General features: G+C 41.1%; 1 pseudogene; it reads right to left on the reverse strand.

Annotated features, from left to right (window-relative positions):
• The window catches only part of LOC144611097 (long-chain-fatty-acid--CoA ligase 6-like), a 34,124-nt pseudogene extending 10,333 nt beyond the window's left edge, over positions 1-23,791 (reverse strand).
• Positions 23,792-25,890: the final 2,099 nt, after the last annotated feature.

The raw sequence follows: 25,890 nt of genomic DNA on the forward strand, positions 1-25,890 counted from the left end.
ACTAAACTTTAAACTAAGGTTAAAACGCAACAGATATGAGACCTGGTGTGCGAAGTATTGATGTTAAATGGTATGTAATGATAATCATGAGTTCCTTTTTTACCTGTATTTTCTTGAAGAAGATTTTATCCCAGATGCTATCATTCCTTATGATACCATTTCGTACCTCAGTTGCTTTTCTTCGAGCAGCAAATTCCAGTAGCCAGCGTTTTACTGGTGTACCCGCTTGACTAAATATCTAAAATAAATCGATTATATATATATATTGTACTTTAGTTGCATGACGTACTAAAAATACACACTTGAAATGCTTTAAAAGAGAACAATGCACAAACAATTGGGAGAAAGAAATAGTACTGGTAAAGAGAAAGAATATCATTTTAGATAGGAACAGAGTGTACAAAAGCATCAGCCGACAACAGTAGGTTTTGGACCTGAAATATTAACTCTTTTCACAGCTGCTGCCTAGCGTGGTGAGAGTTCCCAGCATTTTCTGTTTTTAATTACGAAATGATCTCATACAGGTTTAGGAACTTACGTAGATGCACGAGGTATATTATACAAGATTTGCAAAGTTGTAGGTGTAATTAACAATGTCAGGTTGTGGGGTTGTGACTATATTACACACGTGCAGTGCTTTTTATGTGACATTACATCGTACCAGCAGCTCGAGAAAGTTAAACTTCATTATTTTGTTTTTCAGCCACGTGATATGCATGTTTATTAATTATGTGTACTGGCATTTTTTGTGTACAATAAAAAGCAGCGAGTCATGGCTAAATAAATGATAAACAGTAAACCCTTGTTTAATGGACATGCTTTACCAACTGCCCCACTGTAACGTCCTGTTGTCTTAACTAGCAACACGAGTGCACATGTTATGTTATACCTACTAAATTGTGCATTCATTTTACAGAATAGATCTTACCTTATCGTACATTCTATTTAACAATCTTGGAACTACAGGAAATATTGTTGGATGTAGAGCCTTCATATCATCAGACAGGAGCCTAATGTCACCTTGGAAGAAACCAATCCTGCCTCCATGGCATATAACGACAGACTGAAAGAATATAGAATCCCAAAGACTTAAAATAGTCCCAAAGTTGATGTTCCTGTCACAATGTTTAAAGTACTTCAAGTTATTCAATGAATAAATTGAATATTTAAAAAAAAAGCTAATTTCAGATTAGAGTATGACATTTACATAAAGATAAAATGGCAGATGATCATTTTAAAGTGAACTGCATCATAGCGGAGGTAGTTAATGAATGGAACACTTTTTTTTGGAGGCACAAGTGACCTGAAATTGTTGATTAAGACTAATCTTGGGAGTGAGGATTTTAGAAGATATCCTTGGATCAGAGCTGGGACATTTATTGTTTGTTATCTACATTAAGGATTTGGATATGAATGAAGAGTATGAGTGCAAAACACAAATAGCCTACAAAAACCTTGTCCATTGTCATGCAACAGGTGATTTGTAGTAGAAATAAAGAACTAAAGGTGCCGCTTTACACCAAAGATACACAAAGTGCTGTAGTAATGCATGTCAGGCAGCATCTCCGGACAAAAAGAATGGGTGTCATTTCGGGTCAGAACCCTTCTTCAGACTGAACATTGGGGGTGGGGGTAGGTGAAGAACTGGAGGTGAGGAAAGATCAGGACCAGCCACAAATTACCTCAGGCAGTACGTTGCCTGGTAGGTGAGATCTCAAGAGAAACAATGTGGAGAACCGTGGAACTGGTAAAACAACTAGGGAGGAGGAGAATATGAGATGAAGTTACTTAAAATTAGAGAATGCAATGTTCATACCACTGGGTTGTAAGCTACCCAAGCAAAATAGGAGGTGCTATTCCTCCAATTTGCAGGTGGTGATCTGTAGCGTTTCATTGTCAAGGTCGGATTGGGCTTGCATGGATTGGTTCAAGAGCATGATAGGAAAGTAGCTGTCCCGAAATCTGGTGGAGTGCCGCTTCATGCTTTTGGTAGCAACGAGAAGAGGGACTGCCCTTGGTGGCGAGGATCCTCGATGATAGATGCTGCCTTCTTGAGGCAGCGACTCACGTAGATGCTTTCTGTGGTGGTGAGGGCTGTGATCGTGATCATTGGGCGAGACCACCACTCTGCAGTCTTTTCTGTTTCTATGCATTTGAATTGCCGTGCCAGGCATGATGCAACCAGTCAGGATCAGTCAGTCAGTCAGTCAACCAGTCACCAAGTTGATGTAGTAAGACTAGTCTGTAATAATATACTATAGTGGGAAAATTAAAGTGTTGGCATTTTGTAAGTGTATTATCAGGCTGTTAATGAAAGCTACTGAATGAGAACACCAAATTGTATGATGACATTTGAAAGAAAGTAAATCTACATTGCATAGTGTTGCTTTAATTCAAAGCAAGACGTTGTGTGTGATATATTGATACGAAACAGTTGGTCACACCAATCTAATAGATATTTAGTGTCTTAGAATCACTGGGATGGCATTGAAATTACATTCACTTTGATGACACAATTAGTTTTTGTTTGGAGATACAATGTGGAAACAGGCCCTTCGGCCCACCAAGTCTACACTGACCAGCAATCACATGCACACTAGTTCTATCCTACACACGAGGGACAATTTACAGAAGCCAATTAACTTACAAGCTTGCATGTCTTTGGAATGTGGGAGGAAACTGGAGCACCCAGAAAAAACGCATGGGGTCACAGGGAGAGCGTATAAACCCCATACAGACAACACCTGTAGTCAGGATTGACCCAGTTCTCTGGTGCTGTAAGGCAGCAACTCTACCGCTGTGCCACTGTGTCACCCTGTGATGCAATTTAGTTGGTTGTAACAAGATTTAGCATAAATATGAAGGAACTGCAGATGCTGGTTTACAAAAAAAGAATCAAAGTGCTGGAGTAACTCAGGCCAGGCAGCATCTCTGGAAGACATGGATAGGCGACGTTTTGAAGAGTAAACATCACCTATCCACATCCTCCACAGATGCTGCCTCACCCGCTGAGTTACTCCAGTACTGTGCCTGTGTGTCTATGTTTTTAAAGCATAAACATGGTTTTCAGTGAACATAATGTCATTAGTATAGTAAATATTTAGTATTTAGTCGGTAAATATAGTATTAATCAAAGTTAATACAGCTCTTAGTAGGGCTTTACTAAAAGCTTAAGCAGTTAAGAACAGAAAATAAATGCATTTATTTTCAACGTGATGGAAAACACTAATGTTACTTTGCTGCCCTTTTCCTTCTTACCTGTACCATTCTTTCAAACATGTGTGCTAATGGCAAGTAGGAAATATGTACATCTTCAGATGTAGGTAACCATTGGCTCTGTAAAATATAATATACGGCATAGGCCTGGTGAGAGAAAGAGACCGACTCTTACCTGGATAACTCTCTCAAACATATGAGCCAGGGGCAAGAAGGAAACAAGAACATCATCCTGTCTTGGAAAGATCACTTTCTGCAGAGGGTATGAGGGAATGTGAGACAGAGGAGAATATACTGACAGAGAGACAATGAGAAAGTTACAAAAGAAAAGAGAAATGGCATCAAGAAGAAACGGACACAAATTAAAGGAGCTTTGTCATCTGCTAGGTTGTGTGAAGAGGAAGAAAATGTTAGTTACACCCTACAAAATTGTGTTAATTCCCACATCAAAAATCATACCTCACAACACACCAAGCTTGAAATATCAACTTCACATCTCTCCACAAATACTGCCTGCCTTGCTAAGTGTTTCCAGCATTTTGTGTTTTTATTTCAGCTTTATAATTTAGCGTCTTGTAAAAAAAAGTTCTCCGTTTGTCAAAGCTTTCGTCAGATATGTACCCTGTCCTGAGGACAAGGGCTGTTCACAAGAAAGGCTCGCAGACAACCGATATAACACAAAGGGACTGTCAAACTGCGCTGTGCTTTAAATTGGGAAAAAAGCTCTGTGTAACCAATTTAATAATTTGCCATACACTACGTTGCAATCAAACGGTACACAGTTTCACGAAGATTCAGTGCCTCTGACCGATAAGATTTCTTTCTTCCTTCTGCTTTCTCACACAGTACAGGCACCGCATGTTTTACGCTGGGGTTATGTTCTTGGAAAGCAGTGCACAATTTTTTTAAAGCGCAAAAGTGTGATTTTTTGAAATGTGCACGTAAACTTGACGTTAATTAATCAAGTGCCTTGATCCAAAAATGCATAAATCAAACACAGGTAAAGCACAAGTTGCCTGTAGTCCCAAGCTGGCTGCTTACTAAATTGCCCATGAATTGTGTTATGGACATCAACACAGCAAAATGTTGTGAACACTATGACAGAGTAAATAATGAAATAGCATGTACATTTTTTTCCCATTAGTATAAACAAGCATATCTATATAATCTGTGTGGAAGATGCGAGTTTTCAAAACTCAATCAACACATTAACTGGAAAAAGTAAACTTGTTGTCTATATGGACTTCAGTAAGGCATTTGACAAGGTTCCACATGGAAGGTTGATTAAGAAGGTTAAATCGTTGGGTATTAATAGTGAGGTTGCAAGATGGATTCAACAATGGCTGAATGGGAGATACCAGAGGGTAACGGTTGACAATTGTATGTCAGGTTGGAGGCCAGTGTCTAGTGGAGTGCCCCAAGGATCTGTGTTGGGTCCACTGTTGTTTGTCATTTACATTAATGATCTGGATGATGGTGTGGCAAATTGGATTAGTAAATATGCAGATGATACTAAGATAGGTGGAGTAGTTGATAGTGAGGTAGATTTTCAAAGTCTACAGAGAGACTTGGGCCTTTTGGAAGGGTGGGCTGAAAGATGGCAGATGGAGTTTAATGCTGATAAGTGTGAGGTGCTGCATTTTGGTAGGACAAATCAAAATAGGACGTACAGGGTAAATGGTAGGGAATTGAGGAATGCAGTGGAACAGAGGGATCTGGGAATAACTGTGCATTGTTCCCTGAAGGTGGAATCTCATGTGGATAGGGTGGTGAAGAAGGCGTTTGGTATGCTTGCCTTTATAAATCAGAGCATCGAGTATTGAAGTTGGGATGTAATGTTGAAATTGTACAGGGCATTGGTGAGGCCGAATCTGGAGTATGGTGTGCAGTTCTGGTCGCCAAATTATAGGAAGGATGTCGACAAAATGGAGAGGGTACAGAGGAGATTTACTAGAATGTTGCCTGGGTTTCAGCACTTAGGCTACAGAGAGAGGTTGAACAGGTTGGGTCTTTATTCTTTGGAGCGTAGAAGGTTGAGGGGGGACTTGATAGAGGTTTTTAAAATTTTGAGAGGGACGGACAGAGTTGACGTGGGTAGGCTTTTCCCTTTGAGAGTGGGGAAGATTCCAACAAGGGGACATAGCTTCAGAATTGAGGGACAAAGGTTTAGGGGTAACATGAGGGGGAACTTCTTTACTCAGAGGGTTGTGGCTGTATGGAATGGGCTTCCGGTGGAAGTGGTGGAGGCAGGCTCGATTTTATTATTTGAGAGTAAATTGGATAGGTATATGGATAAGAGGGGATTAGAGGGTTATGGTCTGAGTGCAGGTAGATGAGACTAGGTCAGGGAGAATGGTCGGCGTGGACTGGTAGGGCCGGACAGGCCTGTTTCCATGCTGTAGTTGTTATATGTTATATGTTATATGTTATATGTTTCCAAATATATATGGAAAAACGTTTTTCCTGCATTGCCCTGGACCTCTGGGTTATTTTTCCATCTCATTTCATTTGCTGTAGCAAATTGAAGGATAGGCAATGCCGGCTCAACTATGTTGCAATGTATAGCCAGTGACTAGACTGTACTAAAGAACTGAGTTTTTGCTTTAGATTTTTTTAAACTATTGAATGTTGATTTTGAATGTTGATTTAATATGGCAGCAGAGTATAACTGGAAAGACAAATATCTCAAGTATAATGACACAAAAGTTACCATCAGATATTACATAAAATGGTCAAATTTCAGTTCTTCAATATTGAACAGGAAGATCAAACAATCTAATCCACCATTAAACACCACAGTTTTATGTTACAATTCTCCCTTTCTCAACATGGGGAATGCTCATTTCCTATATAAGATTCTTGGACTGCAACAAGTGTCAGAAGGTTGCAGCCCCTGTTCAAACAATGTGTGTGAAAACATACAACTGGACTCAGATTCATAGGCAAAGGTTTTTTAAAAACCATTTACTGAATGGAGTACCTGCCCTGTTGTACATGCCCTGCCCACACACCCTGCTACTTTCTAGGATTTATGAAGATAAGTATAATCCCTTTAATCTGCATCTGTTGTGAATCGTTTCTGCTGCTGAATGCAAGTTCAGTGTGTCTGATTGCTTATATTAGGAGCATTAGTTATGATGCTTAGGGTGTGAGGGGCTACATCTACATTTAATCTGTATCACTAACTGGAGATCGAGATTCTCCATACTTAAAGCAGCCATTACTTGTGGCTGTGAAGTCCCTTAACACTCAATCCTTTTAGTCCCATAAATGTGCTATTTAATATGGATAATTTGGAACTCAGTGTGTGCAAGTCTATACCATTCCATAGCTCTTTTCATTAAAACATCTGCTGTTGTTCATTGTTCTTTTTACTTTGCACTGATGTCGAATTCCTATATTTATCCTGTGGTTCACAGTCTTATTCACCTAATTGGCAGTTTTCTGTTCTCCTATTAATTGCTTCCAAGAATAATTGATTATATCTCACACTGATTAAGCAGCAGATAACAATTGGCGTAACAGGAAATAACTAACAATTGCCAGAAGGAGGAATATCTGAGGAAAGATCCTGACCAGAAACGTCACCCATCCCTTTTCTCCAGTGATGCTGCCTGACCTACTGAGTTACTCCAGCACTTTGTGTCTATCTTTGCCCAACCACATCATCAGTCCCTTCAATTTAAGAACACAGATTCCATATGTTCACAAGACAGAATGGAAGCAAGGTCAAATTCAATGAATTTCTCAATGAAGAAGAGTCCCGACCTAAAACGTCACCTATCCATGCTCTCCAGACATGCTGCCTGATCCGTCAAGTTATTCTAGCACTTTGTGTCAAGTTCAAATCAATATCGGTGAAGGGTCTGAGGAAGGGTCTTGACCCGAGGCGTCGCCTATTCCTTCTCTTCAGGGATGCTGCCTGTCCCGCTGAGTTGCTCCAGCATTTTGTGTCTATCAGTGATATCCAATGAAGTTTTAAAAGTGTGGTAATACCATGGCTGAACTTGTTTAAATTTCCATTTAATAACTAACATTTAATCTGTTTTACAAATTCATCCCAATATTTCGCAAATTAACATGGTCTACATATTTTTGCACAATGTTAATTATACAAGAGTAATGAGGACTGAAAATAGTGCTTTCTTTATGACAAGCTCCAAATGGTTATTTTACTTGCGGCCAAAGAGATTTTAGTTTCTATATTCACCTCTGTAACTTTCAAAAACCCTGAAAAATCAGCCACCACATTCCCATGTGTGAGTTTGGCACCTTTAGGATTTCCTGAAAAGAAACATATATCGTCAAACCAATCATAATTCTCAAAATAGAAAGCAACTAAAATAAAGTGAAAAATAAAGTGAAAGAGGAAAATTGATGTCGAGGCCTGATGTTTTCATGCACCAAATGACCACCGACAATGATGTAAAGTTGTAATGAAAACTTTGCCTAGCCATTTAATCTTGTTACTGTTTTTGTGGGTATCTGCTAAGTACATAAATTGAGCATTGCTTTTAAAAAAAATTTCTTCAGGCATGCCAATATTGATCACCCAACCATAACTCCTGGCTCTGAGGAAGCAATAAGATTCAAACATATTTGTGGGACTGGCACACTATACAAGTCTGCAAGGGTAAGGTTTCAGCTTGCCTTTCCCCGAGGGAAGGACATTACCAAATCAAATGGGTTGTTATTAACAAATCAGTAGTTTCATGGTTACCATCACCAATATCAGTTCATTAGTTAGATATTATTAATTATCATGAACACAAATTCACATAAAAGACAGGTCTGAAGAACAGCCTAAACCAGAAACATCTATCCATGTTCTCCAGAGATGCTGCTTGAACATACTCCAGCAAGGTGTACATTTGAGTATGAACCAGCATCTGCAGATCTTTGTTTCTACGTGAATTTAAGTTCCCCAGCTCAAGTGGTAGATTTGAACTCATCATCCCAGCCTCTGGCTACAAGCCCACTAACATAATCATTACTCTACCATATTTGGAGCAGGGACCATTCCAAAAAGTAGCGGGATTGAGAAAGACTATAAGTTATTTTTCCTCTGTATCTATAGACATATGCATACATATGTTTCCAGCTATGGAACTGAGGCACAGTGGTGCAGAATTGCTGCTTTACTCGGGAGTACCAGAGACCCCGGGTTCAATCCTGACAACAGGTGCTGTCTGTATGGACGTGTATGTATTGTACATTCTCCCTGTGACTGCGCGTTTTTTCCCCAGGTGCTCCGGTTTCCTCCCACGCTCCAAAGAAGCACAGGTCTGTAAGTTAATTGGCTTGTGAAAAAAAAAATTGTAAATTGTTCCTAGTGACTAGGTGTACAGTGTGATCGCTGGTCGGCGTGGTCTTGGTGAGCCGAATGGCCTGTTTCATATCATATATCATATCATATATATACAGCCGGAAACAGGCCTTTTCGGCCCTCCAAGTCCGTGCCGCCCTTTGATCCCCGTACATTAACACTATCCTACACCCACTAGGGACAATTTTTACATTTACCAATTAACCTACATACCTGTACGTCTTTGGAGTGTGGGAGGAAACCGAAGATCTCGGAGAAAACCCACGCAGGTCACGGGGAGAACGTACAAACTCCTTACAGTGCAGCACCCGTAGTCAGGATCGAACCTGAGTCGACGGCGCTGCATTCGCTGTAAAGCAGCAACTCTACCGCTGCGCTACCGTGCCGCCCACACGGTCTCTCTAAAGTCAGGCCTAAAGACTGATCAGCTTCCCTGCTGAGATGTGCATAGGCTGGGAGAAAAGTCCCAAGTTCACAACAGTGCTCAAATCAACAGATAATTCTAAGCAGTACATACCCGTTGTCCCACTTGTGAAACAGACAATCGATAGATCTTCAGGTCGGGAAGGCTGGGTGCGAAAAGAAACAGCAATGAAGGAACTCAGGGAAGCTGCAGGTAATGGAGGAAACCAATGTGTGCTGAAGACCACAAAACAATACTTTGTGCGCATCAATGCCGATCATTTCAAGTCGCTGTTTCCGAAATTATCAACATGTTTTTGGAATGTTCCAAAGAAACAGTGAGATTGTTGCTTGACTCACCACAGGAGATTGCCTGTTAATTTTTCCAAGATTCTGAAAGCAAGAAGAGAAGAAAGTAAATCAGAGTAAAAAAATGGACATGGATTATGACTGCTAATTTATGATGGGGTGGTTTTACAAGGAACGCTCTCCAATCAGTAATTAACTTCCAAGTTCGGGCAACTGCAGAAAGTGTCATTTTATTCTGGGACCTTTCATTGATAAAATACTGCAGAGTATAAACTTGTTGGGCATTAGAATGATTTGCAAAGGATTTGTGTCTCCATGGAAATAATACCATGCAGACGCAAGGAACTACAGATGCTGGAATTTTGGGCAAAACAATTTTGAGCTGGAGGAACTCAACAGATCAGCTGTGGAGGGAATGAACAGGTGATGTTTCCAGTCAGAATCCTTCTTCAGAAGAAACCAAAAGTTTGTCCAGTACTATTTCCATAATCTGTTTCAAAATAGTTTAAGCTAAGATTCTTTTGTTGACTGGATTTAAACAAAAATCAACTTTTGTATCCAGTGTTAACATCACGTACCCACTGGTTTAAAATAAAACAGACTAACCCAAACTCTATTCTTGCCTCAATGTTAAGAAATCACACCTGTCAACCTTGTAATGGCTATGTTCATGTGAATTATAACAAAACTTTGTGCAGTTTTGTGTTGAGCTATCAACCCAAATCATTTGTGAAGTTGTTCACACTAGATATCACTTTCTAACAATTTACAGGACAATTTTTAAAAATCACTGGCTGTATATGGACTGTCACGATTTAAAAAAATCAATAGTGAGCCATAAATTGTGACAGGGCAACTTCTAGAGCTCCTATCTGAAATGGTTTAGGTTTATTATTGTCACGTATACAAAGCTAGATGCTTTGTTTTGTGTTATCAAATCAGATAATACTATACATGAATACAATCAAGTACAATAGGTAGAGAGAAAAGAAAGATACAGAGTGCAGAATACAATTTCTCAGCATTGTAGCGTAACAGTTCCAGAGACAAAGACCACTGCCTGCAATGAGTTAGGTTGGAGAATTGGACTGTACCCTGGTTTATGTTAAGACCATTCAGAAGCCTGATAACAGGGGAAAAGAAGCGATTCCAGAGTCTGGTGGTGAGTGGGGAAAAAGGAGGAGAAAGGTCTTTGATTACGTTAGCCTCTGAGATGATGCCGAGGCTAAGACATTCAGAGTGACCGTGCCCTTCAACTCACTGGCAGAGCAGACCAGTTACACAACCCTGACAATATGACCTTTGAAAACCATGGTGGTGTTTGTCTGAGCAATCGATGAGAGTGTGCAGCTCCCTGCATTTATTCAAGGATTAGACTTTGAGGTGTTATTTTTCTTCCCTTTCTCCTTTGTCACCCTCGGAATATTCACTCTACCTTTGGTCATCCCTTGTTGCTCTGCCTAATGCAGTATACATGGCAAAACCACTGCTGGAGCAAGGTACAAGGGTAATGGCTGCAGATATGACTTTACAAACTTCAACATAGCTCATGTGAACATAGATCAGTACGGCACAGGAACAGCCCCTTCGGCCCACAACATCTGTGCCGAACATGATGCCAAGATAAACTAATGTTGTCTGCCTGCACATGATCCATATCCCTCCATTCCCTGCATCTCCATATGTCTATCCAAAAGCCCCTCAAAAGCCAGCAGTAGAGTTGCTGCCTCACATTGCCAGAGACCCGGGTTTGATCCTGACTACAGCTGCTGGCTGTACGGAATTTGTTCATTCTCTTTGTGACCGCATGGGTTTTCTCTGGGTGCTCCGGTTACCTCCCACACTCCAAAGGCATGCAGGTTTGTGGGTTGATTGACCTTGGTAAATTGCCCCTAGTGTGTGTAGGGTGCAAAACTGGGATAACATAGATTTCAAATACAGCCAACAATGCCATTTTGTTAGCTATTTATACACTATTTAAACCAGGCATTATTTTCATCAAATAATGAGGCCATGGCCTTTAGAATTTAATGAAAATATTTTTGGGACACTTTTTCCCAGTAGATAGTATAGGCGTGCATTGTTTTTGTCTTGATGATATCACTTGCAAGTGACATAATGCTATAATGTGTTTCACGGTGTCATGGGTAAGTGTCATTGAAAAATTCATGCCAAACACGCTTTCATGCATCTTTTAAAATGGTGAAATAAAATGATTTTCATGTAGACTTCATCTCCTGAAGTCGGGAGAAAAATACAAGAAAAGAAATTGAAAATATTTTTTTTTCTGCTGACAAGCAATACATTTTAAAAATCCAACTGTCTTGTGGACCTGTAGGTGTGAATAAATATGATTATCTTGAAGATTTGTTCTGGGAGAATTGCATTTAAATGGAGGACTTTGAAATAAAATTGTTCCTTGGCACAATTGAAAAATATTAGGATCAGCAGTTCATTTAGCTTAGTTTAGAGATACAGCGTGGAAACAGGCCCTTCAGCCCACCGGGACCACGCCAACCAGCGATCCCCGCATAGTAACACTATCCTACACCCACTAGGAACATTTGTTTATTTACCAAGCCAATTAACCAACAAACCTGTATATCTTTGGAGTGTGGGAGGAAACCGAAGATCTCGGAGAAAACCCACACAGGTCACGGGGAGAACGTACAAACTCCATGCAGAAGCACCTGGGTCTCCGGCGCTGCATTCATTGTAAGGCAGCAACACGACCGCTGCGCCACCGTGCCGCCCTAATTGTACTCCTCGAGTGTTGGTTTTGTGTTTAAATTTATTCCAATTATCTCAATGTTTCTTTTTCTTTTCTACTAGCTTTTGCTCCAAGTAGCAGAATGTCACAGATCAACACTAAAGTGATGAACAGAACATAGCACAGGAACTGGCCCTTCGGTCCACAATGTCCATGTCGAAGATGATGCCAAATTAAAGTAATCTCCTCTGCCTGTACATGATCCATATCCCTGCATATCCAAAAGCCTCTTAATTGTCATTATCATACCTGCTTCCACCACCAAACATGGCAGCGCATTCCAAGCACCCACCACTCCTTGTAAAAACAACTTGCCCCACACAGCTCCATTGAACTTTACCCCATCTTAAGTGCTTGAGATTTACACCCTGGGAAAAGGATAGACTGTCTACCCTATCTATACCCCTCATGACTTTATATCCTTCTGTCATCTTCCTTCAACCTCCAATGCTCCAGAGAATAACATCCTATCCCTGTCCCAGATCAATGCAAAGAATGAAATGATATCAATATAAAGACACCCAAAGAGTTAATTTTAAAAAACAGGATGAGTGGGAGGAATATACAAAATATTTGACAACTAACTGCTTAAAGAGGATACCCCTGTACTGGGGGGAGACAACATCGTTTGGTCCCAAAACCCAAGTTTCAACAAATGACATAATTCACTTGTTGTGACATTTGATAATTCAAAAGATATGAATAAATATCAAGTAATTTATATTTCCATGAAGCCATTTTTGTTCCAATTAGGGAAAGACTATGCACACTTCCAGACTTGTTATATACTGTAATTCCTTCTGTAAAACAGGCAACAATGTATAGTTTCTTCATGATTTACAATGGATTGGAATATTACAGATATGTGAATTTATTTTGCAAAACAGTTTTTCCAAAGCAATCTGTTCGAGGTAATAAATGTAAGTATTGAGCATTTATTTTAATTGCATCAGTAGAATACTGTTTTGCAATTGTATGGTTTTACAATATAAAGCTACTAGTTTTTCTATGAAATGTTTACTGCAGAGTTTGCAGGGAATTTGAAACTTAGAAGATCATTATTTTTAACCCTTGAAGTCAAGGATCCTTTGATTTCACCTTTTTTTGGCATTTAAGTTCAGTAAACAAGGTATAGTTTTGAGAAGTGTGTTCTTATTACCTGTGTTAATAATGTAGCGAATGGCTTCAGCTCCAAGTGTGACATAAAGTGGCACTATCACCATGGAGTAGGTATAACATGCCTGCTCGGTAATAATCCACTGGTGAGAAGTTGTAATTACAAAAATACAAAAAATAAACACTAAAAAGGAACAAAACCTCATGCACACAAACAAACAGCAAAATAAGTTTTGTTTTTAAACTTGCTGCAGCTATCTCTCACCTCAGGCCTGTTTTGTGCAAAGACTCCTATGAACTGGTCAGGTGATGGCCTGCAGTTTTTCTGGAGCAGCCACGATCCCAAATCCATGGCTCTGTTGGAAACCTGGAGGAAAATGGTATTGCTTTCGTCATACCGTACACAGAGCAAAGAAACCCAACGAAACAGTGCCGCCCTTTTTATCAAATGGCAATTTTTCATCTAATGAGATTTCCCAATATAATTGATGTCATCTCCGTACGTACATTTGTTTTAGTGTTATAGTCATGCAGAAGATAGGCACAAAGTGCTGGAGTAACTCAGCGGGCCAGGCAGAATCTCTGGAGAAAATGGACAGATGACATTTCGGGTCCTGCCACTTCCTCAGACACGTTTTCCCAACCCGAGACATTACCCATCCATTTTCTCCAGAGATGCAGAGGTACTCCAGCATTTTGCGTTTATCTTTGGTATAAAGCAGCATTTGCAGTTCCTTGTTATTACAGTCACACAGCATGGAAACAGATCCAAGAGCAATAAGTTCATGACAATCTTCAAAACATCATTTACGCTATCACATCCTTCAGCCCACAATGTCTGTGCCAAATATGATACCAGGTTACATTAATCTCCTCTGCCTGTTTGCAATCCATATCCCTCCATTCTCTGCACATCCACATGTCTATCTAACAGCTTCATACGTGTCATTATTACATCTGGCTCCACCACCCCTGGCAGTGTGTTCCAGGCACCCACCATCTTCTATGTAAAAACAAACAACTTGCCCCACACATCTCATTGAAATTATGTCCCTCTCACTTTAAAGTTATGCCTCTCGTCCTTGACATTTTCACCCTGGGTAAAAGATTCTGACTGTCTACCCTATCTCATAAATTATATATACTCTGTCAGGTTTCCCAACAACCTCCAACATTCCAGAGAATAACATCCCAAATCTGTTCCACATCAATGGGAAAAAAAATAGATTGATATCAATAAACACCCAAAAGCAAGAATTTAAGGCAACGTACAGAATATACAAAATATCTAGCGGTTACACAATAAATGTAAGGGCACTGGGATGGTGTTGTAGAACAGAGACACCAAAGAGGATCAGGTGCATAGAGCCAGGAAAGTGGCAACACCTTGTCAGAATGGTGAAAAAGGCATTTGGCTTTGTTGCATTTCATTGATCAGGGCATTGAGTACAAGAGTTGGGATGTCATGTTACAGCTGTATAGAAGTTGATAAAGCCACATTTGGAGCACTGGGTACAGTTCTGGTCATCCTATTGTAGGGAGGATGTTAATAAACTGGAAAGGTTCAAAACGTTTTGAGATGTTGTCAGGTCGATGTTTGGAGGAGATAAGGAGAGGCTGGGTCTGTTTTCCCCCCAGAGCATTGGAGGTCAATGGGTGAATTTAAGTGTACCTAAAATCATGAGGGGGAAAGGCGAATAGCCACAGTCCTTGCTCCAGGGAAGGGGAGTCGGAAACTACAAGGCAACTAGTCTGATGAATCTTTGCTGCATCCTTTGGCAGATATATCCCTTGTTTTTGAGGTGAAATCTCACCAAGCCCCCATATAAATGTACGGTGTAAATCAAGGAATTGCACTATTCAAAAAAAAAATCAAGAAATTATCAGATTTAGTACGTTGCCAATGAGTGAAATGACAAAATATCTCTCAGAAGACTCCTTCAAATATTTTCTCACCTCATTATAGGAAAGCCATTGATAGGGGCTTTTAGGTTTTCGAAACCCTAAACAAGGACCATCACCTAAACAGTGAAGGAGCAGTGTAATTATTTAATACATCAAAATACAAACAGAGCTTCTGTGATGAGCCTAATGGCAAATACGATCATAAAATGTCACACAAAGGAGCAGAAGGTATAAAAACATTATAAAAATGTTCTTTTTAAACAAATAAACCATGACACCAAGTTGAGTGGATGCAAAGTTAGACACAAAATGATGGAGCAATTCAGCGGGTCAGGAGATAAAGGGTGATGTTTCGGGTCGGAACCCTTCTTCAGACTGAAAGCAAAGGGGAGGGAACTGGAGGTTCCAGAACAAATCAGGGACGGCAACAGATGACCATCGAAGGGTGGAGCCCCTATTGGCCCCACAGCTGTTTGGGAAAGTGGTGATAACAAAGGGATACAAGGATGCAAACAGTGGAACTGGTAGGATGACTAGGGCGGGGGGAGGAGGAAAGCAGGGGGTACTTGAAATTAGAGAAATCAACATTGACTTGAGCTTGTTTGGGCATTACATTCACTGGATAAATTCCAGTATGGTGACCAAAGTGGTCATCTCACGAGCAGCATGGTGGCGCAGCAGGAGAGTTGCTGCCTTACAGCGCCAGAGACCCGGGTTCCATCCCGACTACAAGTGCTGTCTGTACGGAGTTTGTACATGACCATGTGGGTTTTTTCTAAGATCTTCGGTTTCCTCCCACACTCCAACGACACACAGGCTTGTAGGTTAATTGGCTTGGTATAAATATATATATATATATAGTGTGTGTGTGTGCGTGCGTGCGTGCGTGTGTTAGTGATAGAGTTGGTGTACAGGGATCACTGGTTGGTGTGGACTCGGTGGGTCAAAGGGCCTGCATCACAAAACTAAACTAAATTGGGCGAGTGTTTTAGTAAATATCGTGCTTCTTCCCACTGGAATAAGCAGAGTAGAGATCGGTCATTATCAGCTGAAGTGAGTGAGCCCACAAGTGCAGGGAGTCACTGGCTGTCTCGACTGTGGGATGACACAGGTTAACATGGAGATGCAGCATAAATGGAGGGAATTTTATATCAGCATTGTCTGGCTCGTGCTGGACTAATACTGCGTGATAAATGCCTAATAAGAGCATCTGGCAAGAGTCAGGTTTGTTGTCTGCAGCAATCCATTGTGCCTTGTACGTTGAGCCATTGAGTCATCTCGGGGGACCAAGCAGGAAATAAAGGAACTCAAAGCAAAATTGGAAGTATTTCGAAAAATTGGAAAATAATCTGCTTATTCCAGTGGGAAGAAGCATGATATTTGCTAAAACACTCGCCAAATGAGGTGATCTTTTCTACCATGCACTTTGGTCACCATACTGAAATCTACCCAGTTGACCAAGAGTAATTTTCCAGGAATGAAGTCTTGATGGTGCTAGATTCTTCTTCAGGGCCATTCTTTTGGACTACGTATCTGAGGAAGAATGTGCCGGCCTTGGAAACGGTCCAGGAGGTGGTTTACGAGAATGACCAAGAAACCAAAAGCTGGCGATTCCAGGAAGGGAGTTTCTAACCGATTATGGGAGCAACTACACATACAGTTGGCATGTCATTTTGGCTTTCTCATAGCACAACCCAAGCTTTAATCTTAAATAACCAGAAATTTCACCAGGACTGAAATCTTCAATGCGACAATTTTGCTCGGAAGGTTCCATTGATCTTGTTTGAGGACAACACCCCAGCTTCCATTTGCATTTGTAGAAACCTCATGTATAAACCAAGAAATGTTTCATAATGCAGCAGGATTTTTTCCTTTTAAATATTCATTCCTCAAATAACATCAATGAATAAACCATACCAATAATCCAGTCATCATCTTATCACTATTTACGTGATCATTGTCAGTGTAATTTGGTGACTGCATTGATACACTTCAATTTTGTTTCAAAGTGAAACAGATGTAATTGGCGTAGGGGCCTGGAGAATTAGAGACACAAAACATGAATATGCGCTTGGTTTTATCTACACCATGTTCGTAGAATCAGAGTCATACAGCACGGAAACAGGTAATTCGGCCCAACTTGCCCATGCCGATTGAGACACCCCATCTACACTAGTCCCACCTGCCTGTTTTGTAACCCATATCCCTCCAAACTTTTCCTCTGTGTATCTGTCCAAATATCCTTTAAATGTTGTGATAGTACCTGGCTCGCGCACCTCCTCTGGTAGCTTGTTCCATAAACTCACCACCCTCAGTGCGAAAAAAAAATGCCCAAAGATAGATACAAAAAGCTAGAGTAACTCAGGTCAGACAGCATCTGTGAAGAAATGGAATAGGTGATGTTTCGGATCGAGACACTTCTTCAGAAATTGCCCGTCAGGTTCTTAAAAATCGTTCCCCTCTCACCTTAGACCCATGTCCTCTGGTTCTTAATTCCCCTACACTGGGTAAAACAAATGTTCCTGCAAACTAAATGTTCACATGTGCCCTCCAATTAGTTTAGTTAGACCACAGAGACCCATTTGATTTGATCTGTCTATCTGGTATGATTTTCCATTCTACTCAAGAGAAAAGGAACTGATGAAGCCCGACTATGTAAGTATTGTGGGAAGTGTGTGATCTTCACAAGAAGGTTAAACTTCCCTTATAAGGCAAACCATTGGGGGTGAGGATGACTCACTTCCTCTCCAGTTCTGGGGGTTGCAACAGTTACAGTTAAGTCTGTCATGTGTACAGAGGTACAGCAAAAAGCTTTTGCGGCATCAAGGTGGGTGATCAGGTCAATGTGGGGACTGCACACTCCATCACAAATAAAGCAGGAGTTGCTTAGCAGACTGGAAGCTCTTTGCCTCTTCCACCATTCTAACTTGTGCTCCACACATTACTGTTGAAGAGATTGGAGGTGTTCACTGGCATTCCGACTGCCCCTACCATGTTTTATGCAGCCGTTGGCCAGAGATTCCCAGGAATTGGTGAGGAGGTCATGGATTTTCAAGCAGGCTTTGAGAACCAAGTGTCAAGAGAGAGTCAAGAGCGTTTTATTGTCATATGTACCAAAACGGAACAATGAAATTCTTACTTGCAGTAAACAGATATGGAATCTTGAAGATTATGAAATTGTGAAAATAATTTCAAAATTAAGAATTGCGAAAACATAAAACCCACAGATGTTGGAAATCCGAAATAAAAACAAAACAAATAAAATGTTCTGTCGTCAGGCAATGTCCATGGAAAGAGAAATGGAGGTATTGCTTGAGGTCAGATTGAAGTGTTTAATTAGCCCACCTGGAAATCTCTTCTACATTAGAGTTCAGAGCACTGTCAGTGTTGGAAGGTCAGTATCAAATTATACAATTGATTTGCCTCACTCGGTAGAGTTGGCAGAGTGCAACTAGAATTTTGATGCTGGGGATATTGGCCTGGAACATGTTCAATGACATTGGTTGGCTTATCCAGATGATTTGCAGATACTTCTTCAGTGCTTTGAGGTGCTTACTGCACATCGGAAGTCAATGTCTCTGGCGTATACAGTAATGTGTGGATCACATCTGTCCAGTGGACCAAGAGTAATTGGCCAGGATTGATGTTTTGATGGTGTTAGACTCATCAGATGGCTAATGATGTACTGACATGGGGGAGGACATAGTGAATTTCATCCCTCAACACTGGTCTTCACTGAGCGGTGGTTTCCAAAGGTGGTGGGTATACGGAACGAGCCATCAGAGGTAGCTGACGTAGTAGCTAGAACAACATTTGGACGAGTACATGGATGGGAAAGGTTTAGATAGATATGGCCCAAACACAGGTAGGTGAGACCAGTGTCGATGGGACATCTTGGTCAGCATGGATAAGTTGGACCAAAGAGCCCATTTCCATGCTGAATGACTCTAGGACCCTATATGGAAAGTGGGAATCTTTATAGTCAGGATAGGTGTTGTTTGGAAGGGGCAGGAAAGCCCTATTATGGATTAAAATAAAAATAATAAAGAATGGGTCTTCAACATGAAAAGTTAACTCTGCTTTTTTCCCCCACAGATGCTGTCTAACCTACTGAGTTTTTCCAGTATTTTCAGGTTTAATTTCTCCTTATGGATGCTTGGTGCAAGTCTTATTCTTTCACATCTTTGTAGAACAGATCAACAGAGTCTGGTGTGCACATGTGCAAGTATTGCTCCATGACCTGGGTAGAGTGACCCTTGCTACCACCACTCCTGATCAATACCCCATTCATTTTGGAAATGAGTGGAGAGTCTGTGGGGAGTCTGATGAGAGTTGCAATATTCTGGTGAGCAAGATTGAAAGGAGGATTGGAGCAATGACACGACCTTGCCTGACCCCACTCTGCACTGGGATACATTGTAGACCCTTTGGCCAAGATCAAAAGACCAGGAGCAGAATGAGGCTAATCAACCTTTCGAATCTGCTCAACCATTCAATCATGACTAATCTATTTTCTCCAGGCTTATCCCCATAACCTTGGACACTCTTAGTAATCAAGAATCTATCAATCTCCGCTATAAAAATACCCAATGACTTGGCCACCACAGTCATCTGTGGCAATGATTTCCACAGATGCACCTCTGGCTAAAGAAATGTCTCCTTATCTCCATTCTAAAGGTGCGTCCTTTTATTGCGAGGCTGAGCCCTCTAGTCCTAGACTCTCAAAGTACTGGAAACATCCTCTCCACATCCACTCTATCCTGGCTTTCATGTCATCTCACTGTAGTTGTAGAATGGAGACAAGTTTCAGAGGGCAGCCAAATGATTACACGCCAGGTCTAGTAAAGAGGAGTGTTGGGTGGGGAAAGGAAAAGCCCACATGAAGCTCTTAAGAACATTAAGAACTTAATGACAGAGACAAAAAGAAAGTGTTGGATAAACTCAGTGGGTCAGGTTGCATCTGTGGTGGGTCTGACCACTCTGAAGAAAGGTCTCCACCTGAAATATTGTCAGTCCATTCCTTCCACAGATGCTGCCCAACACGTCGAGTTCCTCCAGCACTTCATCTTTTGGTCAAGATACCAGCATCTGCAGTTTGGCTTCATTAAGGAAAGAAAGATGACGAGGCAAATAGGAATTCAGACAGAAGAAACTGGCCACAATGTGAACCATTTAATCCAGTGAGTGGATCAGAGATGTGTAATTACAGATATGCAGAATTTAAAATGCAATTACCGAATCCCATCATTGCTCTGAAGTATTGAACATTTTAGAGGGTTTCATTCGATGCACAATTATTATTAAGAAAGACCAAGTGGACCCGTTGGGCCCAAACCTCTCCTGCATTGGTGCAGGACCCTGTCCTCACCCCCTCCCCTCTCTCCTGACCCCCCCCCTCCTCTCCCCCTTCCTTCCCTCTTCCCCTTCCCTTCCTTTTAAACTTTAAAATGTGAATAACTTTAAAAATATAAGATCAATATCAATAAAACTACACTCATTATCAGTAAAGTGACAATGGTGAGTAAGGTGGGCCTAAAATGTTCGCGCTATCGTGTACCGTTTTGGCTGAAGTTCAGTCACAAACAAGATAACAAACGAGAGTTTTAGTATATAGATGCAATATTAGTCTATTAATGTCCATAACTAATTCTTCATGAAATTAATTTGGAAAGTTGAAACTTGCCTGAACTGTGTAATCCTCGCTAGTACACTTCATACATGGTCCTTGCATCATCATGATAGTGGGTCATTAGCTTGGGGCTGTCGCCCAATACAGACCGGCGAGCTTGCTCAGAACCCTAAGGAGCAAAGCGATACGCTGTGTTACAAACCTGCAGAAGCAGTTGATGCAAGATTGCATTATAAGGAACACCTCATTTGTCAGTTTCTCGCCATCTTGAGAAGACAAAGTGCTGGAGTAGCTCAGCGGGTCAGGCAGCATCTCTGGCATTTTCACTGCTCTGGCCATCTTGAATTAGGTGATATTTCAATCAGTATTTCAATAAACTCTACAGACACTGACATACTACTTATTGTACCATGGCAATAGGTTTTCAGAGCGGGTTGAAGGACAAGGACGGACATTTGACTGAATTAGAGAGTGAAATAAGCTGACGACCTGTGTACATTAAAAAATATATATATACTGGATATTGTGCACACACTGGTCCAAAATATATATTTTTATGCTCTTAAAGTCATACAACCCCTTCGGCCCAACTATTCCATGCCGACCAAGATGTTCCATCCAAGCCAGTCAGAGTCATACAGCAAGGCCACAGGATCTTTGGCCCAACTTGCCCATGCTGACCAACATGTCCCATCTACACTAGTCCCACTTGTGCGTGTTTGGCCCATAGCCCTCTTAACATATCCTCTCCATGTACTTGTCCAAATATGTTTTAAATGGTGTCAGAGTACGTGCCTCAACTATCACCTCTGGTGATTCCATATACGCTCAACCCTCAATCAAAATGTTGTCCCACTGGTTCCAATCAAATCGGTCCCCCTCTCACCTTAAACCAGTGTTCTCTGGCTCAGGATTTCCTAACTCTGGGTAAAAGACTGTGCATTTACCCCATCTATTCCCATCATGATTTTTTGTACACCTCTATAAGATCACCCCTCATCCTCCTGCATTCCAAGGAATAAAGTCCTAGCCTGCCCAACCTCTCATCGGCTGCCCTCCAGTCATGGCTACTTATCAGTTGGCAAATACTTCCTACTTAAGTAAATTGCTTATTCTTCATTGATTTAACAGGAATGGATTTTTTGCAATATGCATTTCTTAGAATCAGCTTAAAATGCTGCCTAAGCATTATGAATCAGCAATTTGGATAAGCCTACTAAGATGGAAGACAAGTTTCTGCCAAGTTGAAATGAGAATGCAGCTGAAAACTAGACACAAAGTGTTGGAGTAACTCAGCGGGTCAGGCAACATCTCTGGAGAAAAAACATCGTGACATTTCAGGTTGGGATCCTTCTTCAGACTGGTATAGACCAGCAGCTGTAGTTCTTGGTTTCTACAAACAACAGAAAGCCTTCCTTTCTTGGAAAACACATTCCTTTTTTTTCAGCAATTAAACAAATTTTCCCCTTAATATCAGGTGATATTTATTTTTCTCTCCCTTCTACATTTATTTTGAATGTAGAAAGCTAAATTTTGTACATATTACCGTAAAACTTTCTCTTTTCTTTACAGTCTATAGTATTTGTGATAGGATTTGTCAAATATTGAATTTTACATGAAATATCATATATCTGATTCATTTTAAAACAATATTTTACACGGATCATTGATTTATTTTGTTCTTTAAAGTCAAAGTTGCTTTAGTTTAGTTTAGAGATAAAGCATGAAAACAGGGCTTTTGGCCTGTTGAACAGCGATCACCCGTACACTAGGGCAGCACAGTGGTGCAGCAGTAGCGTTGCTGCCTTAGTGTCAGAGACCCGGATTCAATCCTGACTTGGGTGCAGTCTGTATGGATTTTGTACCTTCTCCCCATGACCAGTGTGGGTTTTCTCTGAGATCTTTGGTTTCCTCCCACACTCCAAAGACGTACAGGTTTATAGTTTAATTGGCTTGGTATAAATGTAAATTGTCCCTAGTGCACGTAGGAAAGTGTTAACATACGGGGGTCGCTGGTCGGTGCGGATTCTTGGGCCGAAGGGCTTGTTTCCGCGCTGTATCTCTAAGCTAAGCTAGTTCTATCCTACACACTAGTGACAATTTACAGAAGCCAATTAACCTGCAAGTCTTTGGAATGTGGGAGGAAACCGGAGCACCCGGACAAAACCCACGCAATCACAAACCCAGGTCTCTGGCAACTCTGCCACTGCACCACCGTGAAGCCCTAAAGGGTTGCAGGTTTCTTCCTAGCTAATCTTCCTGCCTTGGAAATGAATCACAATTTCTTGCCGATTGTCAAGTTAAAATACAAATGGTTAATTGATTTATTTTGTACTTTGAAATCAAAGTTATTTAGTTAAAATAATGTTATGTAGAACATCAATTGCATTATAAATGCATTGTACCATTGACTAGTTTGCTAGTATATTGACATTCTGACCTTAGATTCTCTTTTTGTGCAACAAAATCTAAAGGCTTCCTCTGGTTGAAGTAATAAAAAAAGGCAGAATTATTTATCTGACTGTTAGTTGAGCTTCTGTCTCACAGGTCCTGAGAGCAGAGTGCAAGTCTGACTTTATCAGGCTTCAGTTATTATATTCTTACACTAAATGTTGTATCTTTTATCTGTGCACTATGGAAAGCGTGATTGTATTCATGTACAGTCTTTGACCGGAAGCCACACAAAAAGCTTTCCACTGAACCTCCGGGGTGCAGTGCTGGCGGAGCTCACTGGAGCGCCGCTCCGGCACCTCTGTAAAAAAAACACCAAAATAAACCGGGAAATTCTAACTAGCGGGGAATTTAACAGGGGTCGCCCCGGCACCAGTGACAGCTCCGGCACCTAAAAAAATAGCACTGCAACACTGCTGTACCTCGGTGCACGTGATAATAATAAATTAAATTTAAGAAAGCCTGGACTTACCTCAATTTCCACAGACTGTTGTGAAAGATCGCAGGGAGGTTTAAGTGTTTTGGGTCTGGTAGCCAGCCAATACGCTGTGATAGCCACGACTGAAGCAATTCCTACCAGCGTCGGAGGAGGGAGAGTGTGAAAGAAATGTCCAAATTCATCCAATTCCAACAGCCATAGACTCCTCAGGATTTCCTTTATTTGCATCTTCTCGACCAGAAAGCTAAGAAACCCTGGCGCACAAAGGGAAAAGTGAATCAGTGACACCTTCCAAAATGTGAAGGGAAATTTGAAGTCTCCAATAAAGAATGGTTGAAGCTGGAGCACACGACCTTCAGCCAATGTTCAGCTCAATAATGGCATATTCTGTTTCAGCTGCCCACTGAAAGAAATGTTTGTTCTTTTAGTTTGCATCAACAACTATTTACATCAATGTCAAAGGCAAAATGACATTGGCATCAGGCACAGATAAACATTGAATTAAACGCTGGGTATCCACTTACAAAAACAAAATCTCAGGTAATTGTTTCAAACCTTTCCATAAATATAATCAACAGAATTAAAAAAACATGTGCACAAGTGATAGGAGCAGAATTAGGCCATTCAGCCCCTCAAGTCTCCTCCCCCATTCAATCATGGCTGATCTATCTTTTCCTCTCAACCCCACTCTCCTGCCTTTTCCCCATAGCCCCCAGCACCCGTACTAATCAAACCAGTGAAACAGCTCATGGCCCGAATGGTCCTTTTATAATTTGCACCTCGAGAAGCTTATTGGAAATCTATTTGGAGATGCAAGGAACTGCCGATGTTGAAATCCAGAACAAAATAACAATGTGCTCAATGGGTCAGGCAGCATCTGTAGAGGGAATGAACAGTCGACGTTTCAGTCTGAAGAGTACCGAACCAAAACGACTGTCCATTCCCTCCACCAGATGCTAGCTGACCCATTAAGTTCTTCCAGTATTTTGTGCTTTGTTGGGAATCCATTTGTTTTTGTGCATGCCTGGCCCTTTCCACATTAAATTCGGAGGGCATTGGGCTAAATAGGGTGATCGAAGGTCGTCATGGACTCAATGGGCCTAAGGGCCTATTTCCATACTGTATCAATGGTAGCATCGCAACATTTAAGAAACATTCAGACAGGTACATGATAGCACAGGCATATGGGCCAAACGCAGGCAGGCCCATATTGGTCGGTGTGGGCAAGTTGGGCCGAAGGACCTGTTTCCACGCCGTATGACTATCTCTAAACTAAACATCTCTAAATGCTTCATGGACATCTAAATAATTTAAGATATTATAGTAATTCATTATTTATTCTCAACGAAATAGCTACCTGATAATTTCCTTTAGTAATGTTGACTTCAGGAAAATAAAGTACAAGACACCAAAGATAATGTAAAAACAAACTGCAGATGCTTGTTAATACACAAAAAGGACACAAAGTGCTGGAGTAACTCAGCAGGCCAAGTAGCATCTCTGGAGAACATGGATAGGTGACGTTTCCGGTTGAGTCTCTTCTTCAAACGGATTGTGGGTGGTGGGGGGGGGGGAAGAAGAAAGCTGGAAAAGGGGAGAGGCAGGACAAAGCGCGGCAATAGATCGAAGCAGGTGGGGGGGGGATTTTTTGATATTCATTGTTCTATGCCAAAATATTAACACAAAATATCTATATTCATCCAGGAGAGTCAACAGGGCCACAGTTTAACGTTTCGCCTGAAACACAGTTTACCTGTAAATTCTACGGTGCAATACTTTTCAGGAACTGATTGCTACATTGGAGAATCAATCTACATCGATGCTTCTCAGGTTTCTTTTAGTCAGGGTGGTGAACCTGTGGGAATTTACGGACGGCTGTGGAAGTCAAGTCTTTAGGTATTTTTAAAGCAAAGATTGACAGGTTCTTGATTAATAATTGTGCCAAAGGTTATGGGGAGAACAGGGTTGAGAGGGAAAGATAGATCAGCCATGATGGAATGGCAGAGTAGACTTGATGGGCCAAATTGACCCAATTCGTCAGCTATCCTAGGCTGAGAAAGCTCATTTGCACTGGGAGGGTCCAGCAATGGTCACTCTTTAGACTTGAGATATAGCCTGGAAACAGGCCCTTCGGCCCACCGGGTCCATGCTGACCAGCAATCGTCCCATACACTAACATTATCCTATGCACACACTAGGAACAATTTAAAAATTTACCGAAGCCGATTAACCTTCATGTCTTGAGTGTTGGAGGAAACCAGAGCACCCAGAGAAAATCCACACAGGTCACGGGACCCTTAGTCAGGATTGAATCAGGCTCTGGTGCT

Source organism: Rhinoraja longicauda, chromosome 39, assembly GCF_053455715.1.
Source record: "Rhinoraja longicauda isolate Sanriku21f chromosome 39, sRhiLon1.1, whole genome shotgun sequence".
In the NCBI taxonomy this organism is placed as follows: Eukaryota; Metazoa; Chordata; class Chondrichthyes; order Rajiformes; family Arhynchobatidae; genus Rhinoraja; species Rhinoraja longicauda.